The sequence below is a fragment of the Pongo abelii genome, chromosome 14, assembly GCF_028885655.2.
Source record: "Pongo abelii isolate AG06213 chromosome 14, NHGRI_mPonAbe1-v2.0_pri, whole genome shotgun sequence".
Classification (NCBI taxonomy): Eukaryota; Metazoa; Chordata; class Mammalia; order Primates; family Hominidae; genus Pongo; species Pongo abelii.
Window position 1 is genome coordinate 88,092,353 of NC_071999.2, and position 17,047 is coordinate 88,109,399.

Genomic DNA, 17,047 nt, shown 5'->3' on the forward strand with positions numbered 1-17,047 from the left:
TTTTTAAACTTTAAAAAATTTTAAATAGTTTTAGATTTACAAAAATGTTGCAAGGATACAATAAAGAGCTCTAGTATACCCCATGCTCAGTTTCCCCTTTTATTTCTATGATGCATTTATCACAACTAATGAAATAATATTAATACCTTATTAACTAAAGTTTAGACTTTTTTGGATACCCACAATTTCTATGTAAAATCTCCTTTGCTCTTCAAGAACTTCATTCATAAAAATAAAATAATTCTGTTCAGGACACCACATTACATTTTATTGTCATGTTTCCTTAGGCTTCTCTAGAGTGTGACAGTTTCTCAGACTTCTATTGTTTTTTATAACATTGATAATTTTTCAGAGTGCTGGTCATGTATTTTGCAGAATTCCTTTTTGTTTGGGTGGTCTGATCTTGTTCTCATGGTTAGAAAGTGGTTATAAATTTTGGAGTAAAGACCACAGATGTAAAGTACTATTATCATTAATTCTTGTAAAGAGTTTATGCTATATCTACACAAATTATTGCTGTCAGTGGCAGTCTTTATTACCTGGTTGAAGTAGTCTTTGTGAGGTTTATCTACTGTAAAATTATTACTCTTTTAGAAGAAAGTTACCTTGCCGATTTAACCCTGAAGGGTGGGGTAGTATACTGAAGGAGGGATGTCTCTTTGATATAGCCTCATTGTTGTGTATTGCTTTGCTTTTGTTTGTTTGCTATGACTCCATTTCTTTCTGGCATGATGAGATGCTCTGGGATCATCCTTTATATTTGCTGCCTTAGCCCCAGAATCAGCCATTTCTCCAAGGAGCCTAGGTTCCTTTTATTGAAGAATGGCATTAGAAACCCAGCTCTGGGAAATGGGTTTGCATGTTGCTAGTATGGTGTTGTTGTTTCTAAGCTCTCTCAGTGGACAGAGTTAGAAAATATATGCATGTATACTAATCTGTCTCTATACACACCTTTATCTATATTAAACTAAATATGAATTCATGCTCAGGCTTCTAGTTCTTATGAAATGCCACATAGTTCATTTTAGCTTTTACCACTTGCTTATCTGTAACCCCCCATTGAAATAGTAAGAAACCTGTATTCTACCATTTGTAATTCATTTATTCATACAATCTCAATATACAGTTACAGTGGTTTCAGAATTAACCTACACCCATAAAAGAGTCTTACCATGAATAATCCTATTGGGAGAACCCACCCCAATATTTCACCATAGGTTCTATTTTTCCATAAGTGTCAGCCAACTGAGAAATAAAGAGAAAGAGTACAAAGAGAGGAATTTTACAGCTGGGCCACTGGGGGTGACATCACGTATCGGTAGGACCGTGATGCTCACCTGAGCCTCAAACCAGCAAGTTTTTTATTAAGGGTTTCAAAAGGGGAGGGAGTGTAAGAACAGGGAGTAGATCACAAGTTTCAAAGGGCAAAAAGGAGAACTACTGATAAGGGTCCAACAAAGATCACAAGGCAAAGGGCAAAAGCAGAACTACTGATAAGAGCCTATGTTCAGCGGTGCACGTATTGTCTTGATAAACATCTTAACAGAAAACAGGGATCCAGAGCAGAGAATCGGTCTGACCACAAATTTATCAGGGTGGGATTTTTTCCCCACCCTAGTAAGCCTGAGGGTACTGCAGGAGACCAGGGTGTATCTCAGTCCTTATCTCAACTGCATAGGACAGACATTCCCAGAGTGGCCATTTACAGACCTCCCCCCAGGAATGCATTCCTTTCCCAGGGTATTAATATTAATATTCTTTGCTAGGAAAAGAATTTGGCAATATCTTCCCTACTTGCACATCCATTTATAGGCTCTCTGCAAGAAGAAAAATATGGCTCTTTTTGCCTGACCCTGCAGACAGTCAGATTTATGGTTGTCTTCCCTTGTTCCCTAAAAATTGCTGTTATTCTGTTCTTTTTCAAGGTGCACTGATTTCATATTGTTCAAACACACGTGTTTTACAATCAGTTTGTACAGGTAACACAATTATCATAGTGGCCTTCAGCTTATGAAAGATAACAGGATTAAGAGATTAAGACAGGCATAAGAAATTATAAAAGTATTATTTAGGAATTGATAAATGTCCATATTAAAATTAAATCTTCACAATTTATGTTCCTCTGCTGCAGCTCCAACTGGTCCCTCCATTTGGGGTCCCTGATTTCCTGCAACATAATACAGTGTTTATGTTCATTTCATGCTGTGTTTAGCATTGAGTCTCCACCCATTTACAGAGTTACTCAGATCAGTATCTTTCTTTTTCTCCATCCTTTTCATTGAGATTACACATATGTTTTCCTTGGTAAGAGAGTGAAATTCTTTTGTCATAGTCTGCATTCTATATTGTAATTCCCCAACTTTCTCAATAATTTTTTAATTGCATACATTAAGTTTCACTCTTCCTACAAATAAACATTTTATTGTTTTTCTTTTTGCTTTACCCTACTCTTTCTCTCTTGTTCCCCATGACTCTCAATTTAATTATAGATACATAGAGGTGATTTAGGTTTAGTCAGAGAGCCATCTCTGCAGTCTCCTTGTCCTCAGCAATTTTGTTCAATTGAAAGTATTAACTTTGGAAACACCTAATTTTTACATGGTTTGTAAAAACCATGTGTATTGGTTTCAGAATGTTACTATTTGCCTTGAAAAGCCATCATGGACCCACATTTTTGTGAGGCACATAAATTACCTCCCAGAAATCACTTTATACAATGCTTTCCTAGCATGTAATTATGCAAATATTCTTCTACTCTTCCATATATGTTTCCTCAAACCCACCACTCAGCCATAGAGCAATCATATACATAATTTAGTTTAGGTGTGCGTGTTTTTCTGTGTGCATGTGTGTATGTATACATGGGGGTTAACACAGTAGTTCATTTCTAAATACACATTTGTATGTTTTTTACAGTCTGAGTTTACAGTGCAATTAAAAAACTTATATGAGTAATATTTATTTATTGTTCATATTATAGGTCCACTGTGGATCAACAGTGTAGCTCTGCTCAGCACACTGACTTAGGAACTGAGCCAACAGAAGCTCCATCTCAACACATTTTTTCTAGTAACACCAGAGCAGAGAAATAACCTTAAAACATCTAATCTGGAGTGACACATGTCATCAATGACTATATTTCATTTGCTAAAGCAACCGAGGATACATGTATATTCAAATGAAATGGTAAGGGACATTTCTACCATGAACTTGAAAGGGCAGCAATGATCAAGGGTCAATACAATGATAAATCCTTTTTCAACTGGAAATAAACCTCAGAATCCTAAGTACTGCATATGAGGGAAAAAATAAAACCACGATATGACACAAAGATATACATACAAATCACAATGATATCATTAATTACTTATATTCAAATAAGGTATATTTTGTGGCTATATATTTTATTTTACTCCAAAAATTGAAAAAAATATAATTTTTCAAATTTTTAACTGCTAATGGATAAAATAATATCATAAATGGTAAATATATTCTAACTATAATTGCTATAACTTCAGTTATTTTATTGATTTTATAAATATATGTTACATGTATTAACAAGTAATGTCTTATATTGCATGTAGATTTTTGAAGGTTAGAGAGATTCTTTTAATATAATATATTTCAAAAATTATATTTCCAGTAAGAGTATTCAATGTGGCAGATATTAATGACTTTTACCAAATCACTCAATCTTCCCTGATGAAATCATAAAAACTTTGGCTTTCCATTGGAAATGAGGTTTCAGAACAAAGTGGGACTTCTAAAAATTGCTTTGTTGTCCATTAAGTGGGAAACTTTCTTTGTTTTTCTCTTTTTGATTACTTGCATTTTGAGGGAAATCTTCAGGAGCTGATTCTATTCAATTGTCATTGCATATGACAAAAATTCTATTCTTGACCAAACTGGAGAAAAGTTCCTCTGAGTGCTCTGTTCAAGAAGGCCTCAACTCTACTGCGGACTCTCACTACCTCTCCAAACCCTTATTAAGATTTGCACAAACACTAACATATTTTCAAACAGCTCAAGGGCATATTCCAAGGATGACCTTAGGTACCTTTAATGTGCGGTATAAAGAAACTGAGGGATATCAGGAGAATTACAATTTGTTCTAATAAAAAATCTAGTAATAATCAGGCCCTTGACCTGCATGCCATCCATCCCCCCGACACCCCTATAGAGGAGTTACTTTAGAATGCTTACAGTTGTAAATCCTTTCTCTCCCATTTTGAGATGTTGGAATCCATCAAGGAGAACTATATTTTTAAGGACCTGAGAGCCATTTCTTCCAGATGCAAACATTCAGAGAAATAACTCCAGCTCTCCCTCACAGCCTGGTGAGTGTCTTTCTCTAAATTGCACTATTACTTTCTGTCAGGAAGACAGATAAGTTATCTCCTTTAGATAAGCACGAAGAACAAACCCAATCTCTGTTTTAACTCTCTGCTAGTTTCCTCTTTCTACTCCTTCATTCTTTCTTTAAAATACTCAGTCACCTCTGCACAAAACAAAGTTGACTTCAGTTCAAGATAGGCCATCTTCCCCATTGCAATAATGATTATTGAATAAAGTCTCTCCTTGCCAATTTAAAAACTCATGTCCAGTTTATCTTTAACCCCTCTCATCCCGTCTTCTCTGATGACTTAGATTTTTATCATCTCAGCATTCATTCTCTGATTTTTCCTCAACATGTTGCCATCATAAAAGATGAATCCTCTATGAGAGCAATAGAGATGAGAAAGTCAGCTAACCTCTGAGAGGGAAACACTGAGTAGTGGCTTAGGATAGACTGAGTGATCTGATTAAAGAGTCTTAGTTGCGGTCAGGTGAGGTGGCTCACGCCTGGTGTAATCCTAGCACTTTGGGAGGCAGAGGCCAGTGCATCACCTGAGGTCAGGAGGTAGAGACCAGCCTGACCAACATGGCAAAACCCTGTCTCTACTAAAAAATTAAAAAAAAAATTAGCTGGGCATGGTGATAACACCTGTAATCCCAGCTACATGTGAGGCTGAGGCAGGAGAATCGCTTGAACCCGGAAGGTGGAGGTTGCAGTGAGCTGAGATTGCACCATTGCACTCCAGCCTGGGAGACAGAACAAGACTCCATCTCAAAAAAAAAAAAAAAAAAAAAAGAAAAAGAATTTCAGTTGCAAAGAAAAAAGTGAAAGAGTAGGAATGGTTGAGAGATGAATTCTGATTAGCGTCTATATAGAGAAGAACTAAAATAAGTAACCCCATAGTGCATAATGACATATGATCTGGCAGACTTGGATTCCTGAGTGCCTCAGGCAAATAAGGATAAGATACATGTTGAGCAAAGCAGTATAGCTATAAAACAATATAACTATTTTAAATACCTGGGCTGCTAGTGTCACCACTGAGAGATGGAGATGACTCCTTAGGACACTCAAAGACTAAATATACTGGAACTCTTTTGCTCTAAATAGAAATATTTTGCCTTTCTCAGTGTTTAACATATAATCTGCTAAAAAATGTGTCAGCATAAATACAAGAAGTAATTCAGATTAAGGCATCAATGACAATGACATTAAATGGAAACAAAGAAACATTAGTACTGGCACCTGTAAAGCTGGTATCTAATTTCAGGCCTGGGCTTCCAGGCCTTCCAATCTACAATGTGCAACTATTCCCTTTAAAGTACTTCACAGTCTGAGAATAGGCAAAAGGAATTAATTTCCAAGTTTCTTTTTATTATGGAAATTATTACAGTTGCAATAACTTGCCCCTATAAATCATTCATAAGTGAATGACTTTCTTTTCAGTCTGATATTTATTAAGTTTAGATAATAGAGTTGGGGAGATCTGCAAAATTGGCGTCTTTCTCAACCTTTATTTGCTTCTATGCATTCCTAAATCTAGCATGGTGCTGCAATGAGCTTTATCATAGCAAGCCCCACTGTTAGTTTGGCATGTAGATACTAACCTATAGTGCTTATAATTATGGATATAGTTTTTTCTTTTTCAAAATGTCAGACAGTTTTTTTATGTGTAAACATTTATCTATGGCTATTTTAACAACTAGTACAAATATGGGCAGCACCAACTTTGCCTCTGTTTAATTTGAGCTTCTGAATCTCATGAATCCTTAGAGAAAAAACATACTGGGTCCCTACAATATTTAAATTGTGTTTCCTAATTATCTCAATGAATTATGCATCTGGGTGTGATTACTAAACATAGAAAAATGTTGCCTGATTTGTGATTGTATAGCAATTTTGAATTTTCTATTGATTATATTACTTTCCTTTATATTTGATTATTGGCTGAGTTAATAATTGCTAGTACCTACCTCTCCTATCATAAATGACCCTTAACAAATATTGATCCGGACAGAATATTTTGCTTGCAAATTTTGTGTAAAATAGTTTTAAATGATGCATTATTTTCTCAATAGAATTGTTTTGTCCTTTGGCATTCTTATTCTATGTCACTTTGTTTATGTATAATTTTAGGTAATGATGCTCAGGAAAGAAGGAAATAATTTGTGTAAGTTATTATTATTATTTTAAAATATTATTATTTTTAAATATTATTATTTAAAATATTTTAAATAATATTTTAAATATTATTTAAAATATTTTAATATATTATTATTATTATTATAATAAGTAGTTCAGAACTATGTTCATTTTTTTGTATTTTTACTAATAGGCAGCTGTCACCACTTGTTTCTCTCTTTTTTATTTCCAAATTAATCTTTTACTTTTTTCTGGATTCTTTTCCACTGACCTTTTAAGTAAATAGTTGCAATGTTACTACAAAATGAAATATTACTTCTACTTATACTCAGTGAGAACTTTTCCTGTTACTTCATTCATCCGTTTTTGCTTTAACTACAAAGTGTTCATGAGGCTTTTATTTTTTTACCTTAATTCATTCCCATTCCCATATTGTTTGTTTAGCATAAAAGGCCATAATTTGGAGTCAAACTGTCCAGATAGAAATTCAGTTATCAATACTTAAAAGCTGTGTGACTTTGACTAAAATACTTGAAACTTTTCTGGTTCATTTTCTTCTCTGTTCAAAATAGATGATGATAAAAGCAACCACTTAATGGGAACAGCAAAAGAATTAAACAATACGAACATTAACTGTTTTAAAAAGACACTGACACACAGTATTCACCAGAATAATTTACCAATATTTAACTTTCTCCGATACATTTCAGTTTGAAGAATATGAACATTAACTATATTAAAAAGACACTGACACACAGTATTCACTAGAATAATTTACCAATGTTTAACTTTCTCCAAATACATTTCAGTTTTATAGATGATACATAGCATTTGACATTTTTTTCTGTCATTCCATGTACAAGTGCGTTTTTTGAAATAGACATATAAAATAAATTTGTATTGGGAAATGACTATAAATATATAAATGAATCAGTAGAAGACTAAGTATATCAGCTACAAGTTTTCTTTCAAAAGTAAAATATTAATTAAAATATTTGTTTTTCAAGAATATTTTCATAATGAAGTGCACTAAAATATGATCTATTAAAAATATCGAGACAAAAATGTAAAAGTTTAACTATATGAGACCAACTATTTTTATACATGCATATATATGCATTTGTATCTTTCAGAAATACCACTAACTAAAACTGATTTGTAGACAGCACTTCTTTCCCTTTCATTAATAGTTTCCCCTAGTTTTGGTAACTTTCTCTTTCTCTAATTAAGCTTCATTCTTCTACCCAGCTCAGAGACTACATAATTTAATGCTTAGGAATGCCCCAGATTCTAGATAATGGCTCTCAAGGAAAGCTTTAGGGAAAATCTTCATAGAAATCCTTTAATATTAACTTATAATAAATCTCTGCTCCATTTCAGACTTACTGAATCACAATTTCTATGTAAAATACTGAGAAATCTGCACCTTAACGAAGTATCACAGGTGCTTCTTAGACACTGAATTTTGAAAACCACTGTTTGAAGGTCAAAGTACTTATAAGGAAGAACTGTAAACTGCCCTAGTCTATGTTCCTGGATTTTACATCAACACCCTTGTTGCTAACCCCACCATGATCTTTTTTAAAATTAATTTTTAATTGACAAGTAAAAATTGTATGTATTTATGGCATTCAACATGATTTTTGATATATGTATACCCTGTGAAATTGCTAAATTAAGGTATTTAACATAGGCATTACTTCACATATTTATCTTTATTTGTGGTGAGAACATTTATTTGTAAGTTACTCTCTTAACCATTTTCAAGCCCAGAATATATTGCTACTAACTATAGTCAGAAAGATGTTGGTCAAAGGATAAAAAAAATTAGTTAATCAAGAGTTAACCCAAACCTTGGATCAACCTCCAGTATAAGCTCTTTAATATTAATATTACCTAGTTTCCAAATTATATCCCAGGTTTGGTAAATATATTCTTTTTGTATAACTTAATGTTTGAATTTGACTCTCAAGTTTGTTACTCTTTCTACTCATCTCAGTTGGAAAGGCAGCTTGCTTTATCAACCTCCATCACTAGTAAGATTGTTTTGCCCCAGTGCTCTCCATTTTATGCAAGCCTTCTTGGATACTATTTGGATGCTATTGTCTGTATTCTCTATCTCTCACTATATTCCTCTGTTGAAACGTATAATAACCTAATTTTAGTTTGCTTTAAATTTTTGTTTCCAAATCAAATTGTTTTTCTAACAAACCTTCATTTATCATTTTTTTCTCCCCTAAAATAACCTATTTGATGACTGCAACTGGGTTAATAACACTAACATTTGCTTCTCTCAGTTGGGCAGACACTAGACTTTCCAGTTTGCCCTAATCCTTATGATAGGGAATGTATGTATGAGGCCTTTTAAAACATATACTAAATGGACAAATCAAAACTTATTTCCAAATATAATTTTATATCTCCAATTTTAAAATAAAATGTTGCCTAAAAAGTAATAATGTAAAAAATGAGTAATATCTACAAGAATCATTTACTGCTGAACACTAATCCTCTTCTTTGGTTAGGAAATGGCATAAAGAGTGAGAATGTCTTGTAATCTGTAGCTTTTTATCTATAAAATTAACTATTATGAAGAGATATAGTCATAAGTTTGAATGTAAGTCAAATTATTACATTAGTGAAAACTTGTTATATATCAGAATCATAAACATTTTTTCTTGACAATGGCTTGGAAGAGCTACATCAACAGCTTCCATACTCAATTCCCTCAAAGTCCCCTCCTGCACACACTTAGGTTCTGCAACAGCTTTGCTCACATTATGTGCAATTTATCAGTATCAATGCGACCCTGAGATTTGTTTGTTAATGACAAATACTTTCCATCTCTAGCAATTAATTGTAATTATTTTTGCCCCCTTTTTTTTAGCTCTTTGCCTAAATGGATTGCATAAACTTGCAGAAACAAGGATAAGATCACTATTAGAGCAAAAATAAATAGCTAAAGAAAATTTTATCTCACATATGTACATGAAAAGTAGAGATTATATTAAATACCATGTTTTAATATTTTATTAATTGCCCAACACATGGTTGGTGGGTTTCACATGTTGTCTCAAAAAGTCTTCATAAAAACTTCATAAGACAGTTATCTTATCTTTACATTTTACATGAGAAAACTGAGCTTTTTAAAGCATAATTACAGTGTTCCCAAACTACACGATAAATTAGCATTCAGTTTTCTATTATTTTAAGATCTCTACATTTTCTTCTCTCTTGAGTTTTGTTACTATTAGATTATAAGAAGTTGTTGATGATAGCATTATAAACTAATGAGAAATATTATAAATAGCTTTACAAGAGGCTAAATCTCTATGAAGCTACATCTAAAAGTTTATCATAATAATCATTGAGGCTAATCAATTAATTAAATGGGTCTTCCTTGATTTAAAATATTTTTAGAATTCTTCTTTGAGTAACACATTCAGAAACCATTTATTAGTTACAAATACATTAGTCTCATAACAGTTCAATTTTACCCAATTAATTGTTTTACCAAATTTTATAACCATTTCTAAAACATTTTAATCAGATTCAGGTGTGACAGGCTTTTGTGACCCTAACCTGACTCTCTTCAATGACTACAGATAAAGTCTTCACAATATTTTTCTGGTGAAGATGTTGTGAAATTCCTCTTCAGCAGATCGTCTTTTGGAAAAAGAACTAGAGAAAGAGTTTAAGTGGAATCGGTTTCCTAAATAAATGAAAGCCGATTGAATGTAGTTTTGTGCAAACATAGAAAGTTACAAATCTCGAAACTCTCTGTGGCCAAAGATAGAAGAATGGAGCAATGATAAGTAAATGTAGGGAGTCCCTATGTGGTTAATATTTTTCAAGTTCATGAGATACAATTTGCATACAGTACAAACCTTGCTTTTAATATGGTTAGTTCCATGAGTTCTGATAAGTGGATGCAATCAGGTAACTGCCAACACAATCATGGTATAGAACATTTTTATCATCCTCCAAAAAGTTATTTTATGCCCTCTTGGAGTCAGTATCAATCCTCACTTCACTCTCTGGAAACCACAGATTTTGGTAGATTAAATACATAGAGTGCTTGCTCTGAAGCCACTCCCTTTTCATTTGTCTCAAGTACCTTGGTATCTTTTTTGATCATTCACTTTATAAGAAAGAAAAAAAAAACTTTTACAATCTATCATGTGTATCCATATTTTCTTTGGTGTTTTTATTAATATAGATAATTTATTTATATCTTTGTTTCCAGAAACTAATACATTTAGCACAGTTGAAGCCCTGATGCTTTGGTTCTATTATAAACATACATGACAAGATAGAACCTAACAATCATTTGTAAATTTAAAAATAATGTTAGCAATTTACATATATTCATCACATACTATGAAGGGAGGTAAACATTTATAATCTCTATATACACAAGTGTCTCTTCTTTGAACTGCTTTAACCTTTGAAGGCAAGTAATATTGGGTGAATATATACTCTTAGGTATTTTGTAACCTCTAAGTTGGGAATTAGTCTAAGCATGAGGAATGCAGCAATGAATTATTAAGACAAAAATATTTGCCCTCAAGAAACTAACATTCTTTTGGTTCTAACACTATGTGTATTAAAAGACTGTAGGGTTTGTGTCAAAAGCATGGCCATCTTAGTTGGAGTGGCCTAAATTCAGAATTTGTCCTGTTGATGGCTGCAAGACATTGTAAAGTCACCTATCCTTTAAGTACCTCAGGTTTCCAGTTATAAAACAGAACTATAGAGAGTTATCTTAAGATACTGCTTTCAAGATATAGCGCGTAAAGTTTTTGCATAAAGTTGGAGATATAATGTGTGCTTAATAAAAAGTTAACTAGCATTTATTATCATGAAACAGATGACATCATTTGACATCAGTAAAACTCTAAGCAGTATTGATACAGGAGGTAGAAATAAATTATTTAGACAGTGAGGGCAACAGAGTTCTCAGCAGAGCTTCCCTTCTAACAAAAAGCAGTCCCCAAAATCATGTCTTTTATAACAAATAGCAGCCTGAAAAATCATGCTGGAAACATAAATAAGCAAGCTGGAAGCTTGCATGGGGGAATGCCAGCAGCTGTGCCAATAGAAAAGTCCTACCAGGGGTCAGCCATGTCCAGTATGGAGGTTTCATTTTCCTTTATTTTGTTACAATGTGTACAGGAACAAAGGAATGGGCAACACGGCACAGCTCAAGCAGAGAACCCGCCTGCATCATAAAATATTAGGGTGGGGGCGGCCAGAAATTTGTGCCCTATCCAAATGCACACCTAGACCAAACCAGATCTCATGCCCTATGCAAATGCTGCACCTGGTCCAACCAGTCTTTCTCGCCCTGTGTAAATCAGATACCACCTCCTTACTAGCTCATCTATAAAACCCTTTCATTTCACCACAGATTTGGCAACCCATTTCTCTGGGAGCCCTCTCTGCAGCAGAGAGCTCTTCTTTTTCTTGCACCTATTAAACTTCAGCTCTTAACCTCACTCTGTGTGTCGACATTCTTGTTCTCTATGGCCATGAGACCATGAACCTCGGGTGATACTCCAGACAATGATGCTGTTTCATTGTGGAGGCCCATTGGGGATCCAAGGTAGATTCATTGGAAGGATGAGTATAGGAGGGGACCCCCGATCTTTACTTTCCTTTGGGGGCTTTCTGCTCTCAATTTTAAAATCAAACTTAAAACTGAGTGTCTGATGGCCAGTTAAAAAAACCATTTGTGTGGCCAGTTTTCTTAAGATTCAGATGACAGGCTTGCTGGGGAGAACTTAGCAAATCCCCCTGAGTCTTCAGAGTGCTGGGAATATTGACTCTGTTTCAAACTGGTTTCCTTTCATGGAGAGCCTAGCCATCATGAGGGGCTGGAAGAAGTTCAGAGAAACTGAGGTTTTCTGGCTGGGGCTACACCCCAATGTTATCAGAAGGCTGCTGGACTAACACTAGCCTCTGACTGCCCAATGGGCATTGGCAGTAGGATCTTCAATCTTTTTCTATTGCAACTTTCCTCCTTTTCTTTCCTTGACCATTTTGCCTCCTGTCCCCTCTCTGTATGCAATGCTGTGGAAATTTTTACAGTTCAGGAAAATAATCCTATTAGGCAAGATCAGCAAATGCCATAGTAACCAGGAATATAGCTGAAGTGATTGGCATTTTTGTGATTTTCTAGGAACAGAGGGTTTCCCCCCTGCCCCTCATTACTTTACTTCTCTCTCTCTATCCTTGGTCTGGAGAGCACATGGAGAGCACATTGTATTTCTTTCTTCTTTTTTTTTTTTTTAGATGGAGTCTCGCTCTGCCACCCAGGCTGGAGTGCAGTGGTGCAATCTTGACTCACTGCAGGCTCCGCCTCCCAGGTTCAAGCTATTCTCTTGCCTCAGCCTTCCTAGTAGCTTAGACTATAGGAGTGCACGACCACACCCAGCTAATTTTTGTATCTTGAGTAGAGATGGTGTTTCACCATGTTGACCAGGCTGGTCTCAAACTCCTGACCTCAAGTGATCTGCCCACCTCGGCCTCTCAAAGTGCTGGGATAACAGCGTGTGCCAATGTGCCTGGCCAGAGAGCACATGGTATTTCAAGGCCTACAGTACCATCTAGTGGAATAGGGATCCTCTCTATGATGCATTTTGTTGGCCCTTTGCCAAAATACTCTAGTTTTCCAATTATCCTCTCTTTTGCACCCCTCTACTATAGACCAGACTCTATGCTCCTTCTGTCAATAGGAAAACTCAACGATGAGGAGAAAAGTGTCTCCAAATCCATATTTTAGACCCAACACTGTCCCATCAGCAGGAAAACTGCCATTTGGTCCCTACGTTCTTTCAAGGCATCTATTCTGCCTTATGGAATTAAAACAGTACTTAAAATAGTAAGGGGATTTTACATCTAGAAGTTAACCAGAATCACTGTCTAAGAATACATGATTTAGTGAGGGGCAAAATAGCAGATTATAGAGCTCAACCCAGTATAGTCTATCCACTAAGAGACCTTGCCCAAATACAACTGTTACATAGTCTTTCCTGAGATTTATCTACTGGGGAGCCACGCAGATCACACAAGCCTAGGAAGTCAAAGAGTAATCACCAACAGAGGCCTACAGAGGCATGTGAAACTGTGACTAAAGCCATCTCTTAGTTCCTCCAGATCCATGGCTGAGTGTCATGCCTGTATCCATGGGTGGCACCTTTAATGGATGCTGGGGCATATGAAACCAAAGAGGAGAAACAGTTGGGGGGGGACGCTCCCACTGTCTTGTCCTCCACCATGGGCCATTCCAAAGGAAATGAAGGAGACTAAAGGGACACCTTTGTCTCACTTCTCTTTCTAGATGGGTAACAGACAATTTCAGCCTGTACTCCTCTGGACTGCATTCTAAAACACTGGTACTCCTTTGACCCTGAGACTTTGAAGAAAGAATAGCTCATTTTCTTTTGCACAAGGGCATGGCCTTCTTATTATCTTGAACCAAACTGGCCTGCAGAGGGAAGCCTTGATTTCCAACAATTTGATGTTTTCTGTAGATTTGAGGGCAAATGTTCCAAGGTCCCTTATGTACAGGCTTTCTTTGCTCTGTGAGACAACCCAGAGCTTTGCAAGAATTACACAATTAACCCAACTCTTACAGCAGTCATATCAGGCAGGCCCAAAGGGAATAACTCCCTAAAACTAGAGAAGCAACTTCCAGGAGGACCATCTGAGGCAGCTATTGAGTGTTAAGGCTCTTCCTTTCCCCCTTATTCAGGGCCACCTTCAACCACATCATCAGCTCTCCCATCTCCACCATCTCCAAAACTCCTTCTCCCCCACCTTCACTCTTATCCTTACAGGAAATGCCTAGTGGAGGTGATGCCACTAGGGTCTCAGTTTCCTTCTCATTGCAGGACCTTAGGCAAATAAAGGGAGATTTTGGCCAATTTTCTGATGACCCCATAGAAACATAGAAGTTTTCTATGAAGTTTTTGGAAACATAGAAGTTTTCCAAAATTTAACTCAGGTGTTTGCCTCACGTGGAGGGATGTTATGCTTCTCCTAAGCCACATCTTAACTGCAGCTGAAAAACAGGCAGCTCTGCAGGCAGCAGAGAACTTTATATACAAGCAATATGTCTCCTATTGTAGTTCAAAAAGGAAAAGAGAATATAGGGAAGGCAAAGAAATAGGGGCATCACCATTCCCAATAGAAAGAGGCAGTACCTGTTGACAACCCTAATTGGAATCCCAATGACTCTACAGATGAATGGCAAATGAAACACTTTTTAATCTGCATATTGGAAGGCCTATGGACAACTAGGGCCAAAACTTTTAATTACCCTAAACGGTCTATGATAGACCAAAAGCCAGATGAGAATCCCTCAGCCTTCAAGGAAAGACTGAAAGAGGCAATAATAAAACATACTTCTTTATCCCCTGATTCCATTGAGGGACAGGTAATCCTAAAGGGCAAGTTTATTACACAGGCACCTCCTGATATTAGGAGAAAACTGTAGAAGCAGGCTATAGAACCAGATAGCACCTTGAAAAACCTCCTGAGGGTAGCCACCTTGGTCTTTTATAATAGGGACCAGGAGGAGGCCCAGGAGAAAGAGAGGCAGCACAAGAAAAGAACAAAGGCTCTCATAGCTGCTTTACAAGCTTGCAAAGTCCAGGATCCCAGAGGTGCATCCACTAGATGCTACCAGTGTGACAAGTCAGGGCACTTTAAGAAAGAGTGTGCAGGCAGCAAGAAGAAGCCACAACTCTGTCCAGCCTGTGGCAGGGACCACTGGAGATTGCATTGTCCCCAGAGATGGAGGTCACCAGGTTCAGAACCAGTCTCACAGATGATCCAACAGGCCTGACGACGGGTCCTGGGGCTCAAACCCCCGATGAGTGGCACAAATTGTCATTACTGCACCAGGTGATTCTGGAAATTGAAGGGAGATAGACCTCTTTCTGGACACTGGAGCTAGTCTCTCTCTTCTCCTCTGTAATCCAGTCCTTTCCTCTTCCTGTAGTATGACCATGATGGGCATCTTAGAAAAGATTCTAACCTAATATTTATCTCAACCTCTTAGTTGTAGTTGGGGAAACCTATTATTTACACATGCTTTCTCAATCATGCCTGAAAGTCCCACTCCTTTATTAGGTGGAGACATTTTATCTTGCATGGGGGGCAAGCATCCTTATAGCCCCAGGACAAACTCTTTATCTCCCCCTGATGGAAGCTAATATTAATCCAGAAGTGTGGGCAACTCAAGAAAAATAGGTCCAGCTATAACCTTTAGGCTGGTCTGGATCCACCTTAAGGATCCCACTTCTTTTCCTTTCCAGAGACAATATTTCCTAAAGCCAGAGGCTAGAAAAGGGCTGGAAGCCATTATTAATAACTGAAACTACAGGGCTTTCTCAAACCCTGAAACAGCCTCTGCAACACTCCAATATTAGGAGCACAAAAACCTAATGGAGGAATGGAGACTGGTCCAGGACCTCCGCCTCATTAATAAAACCATAGTTCCAATTGATCCAGTGGTACCTAATCCCTACACGTGGCTAACCCAAATACTTGAGAGAACTAAATGCTTCATGTCCTAGATCTAAAGGATGCCTTTTTCTGTATACCATTACATCCTGACTCTCAATACCTGTTTACCTTCGAAGATCCCTCTGGCCAAACTCTCCAGTTAACAGAGATGGTGCTGCCTCAAGGATTTTGAGACAATCTTCACTTGTTTGGACAGGCATTGTCAAAGGACCTCTCTGAGTTTTCCCATCCTCAGGCCAAGGTCTGGCAACATATAGATGACATACTGCTCTGTGCCTCAACTGAGAAAGCCTCTCAGGAAGGCACAAAAGCTCTTCTTAATTTCTTAGCTGATAGAGGATATAAGGCGTCAAAATCCCAGGCCCAGCTTTGTCAAACCTCTATGAAGCACCTGGGTTTAGTGTTGTCTGAAAGGACTAGAACATTAGTAGAAACAAAGCATTAAGACTATATTTTCCTTCCCCCAAACTAAAACCCTCAAGCAACTAAGAGGATTTTTGGGCATTACAAAATTTGGCAGACTAGGATACCTGGCTACGATGAGATAGCTTGTCCTTATGTCACCTCATAAAAGAAACTCAGGTGGCTAAAACTCACTTCCAAACTTGGGAAACTGAAGCTCAAAAGGCTTTTAATTAGTGAAAATAAGCCTTACTTAAGGCACTGGCCCTCAGCCTTCTCGTAGGGAATGTCTTCAATCTTTATGTATCAGAAAGTAAGGGAATGGCTCTGGGAGTTTTATCTGAAGCCCAAGGACCAACTAAACAGACAGTCGGCTACCTGCATAAAGAACTTGATTTGGTGGCTAAAAGATGGCCAGTATGCTTCTGATCCGTTGCCGTAGTGGCCCTACTGTTGCTAGAAGCCACCAAATTAACCCTGGGAAATGGCTCAAGTATTTATACCCCACATAATGTAGCAGGATTGCTGTCTTCTAGGGGGAGACTTTGGCTAACAGTCGGCTCCTTAAATATGAGGCTCTGCTATTAGAAGAGTCTACAATCCAATTAAAAACTTGTTCTCACCTAAACCCAG

General features: G+C 36.7%; 1 long non-coding RNA gene across 1 annotated transcript in view; it reads right to left on the bottom strand.

Annotated features, from left to right (window-relative positions):
* Nucleotides 1–17,047, bottom strand: part of LOC134759859 (uncharacterized) — a 63,834-nt gene that overhangs the window by 11,414 nt on the left and 35,373 nt on the right. The window lies entirely within an intron of this gene.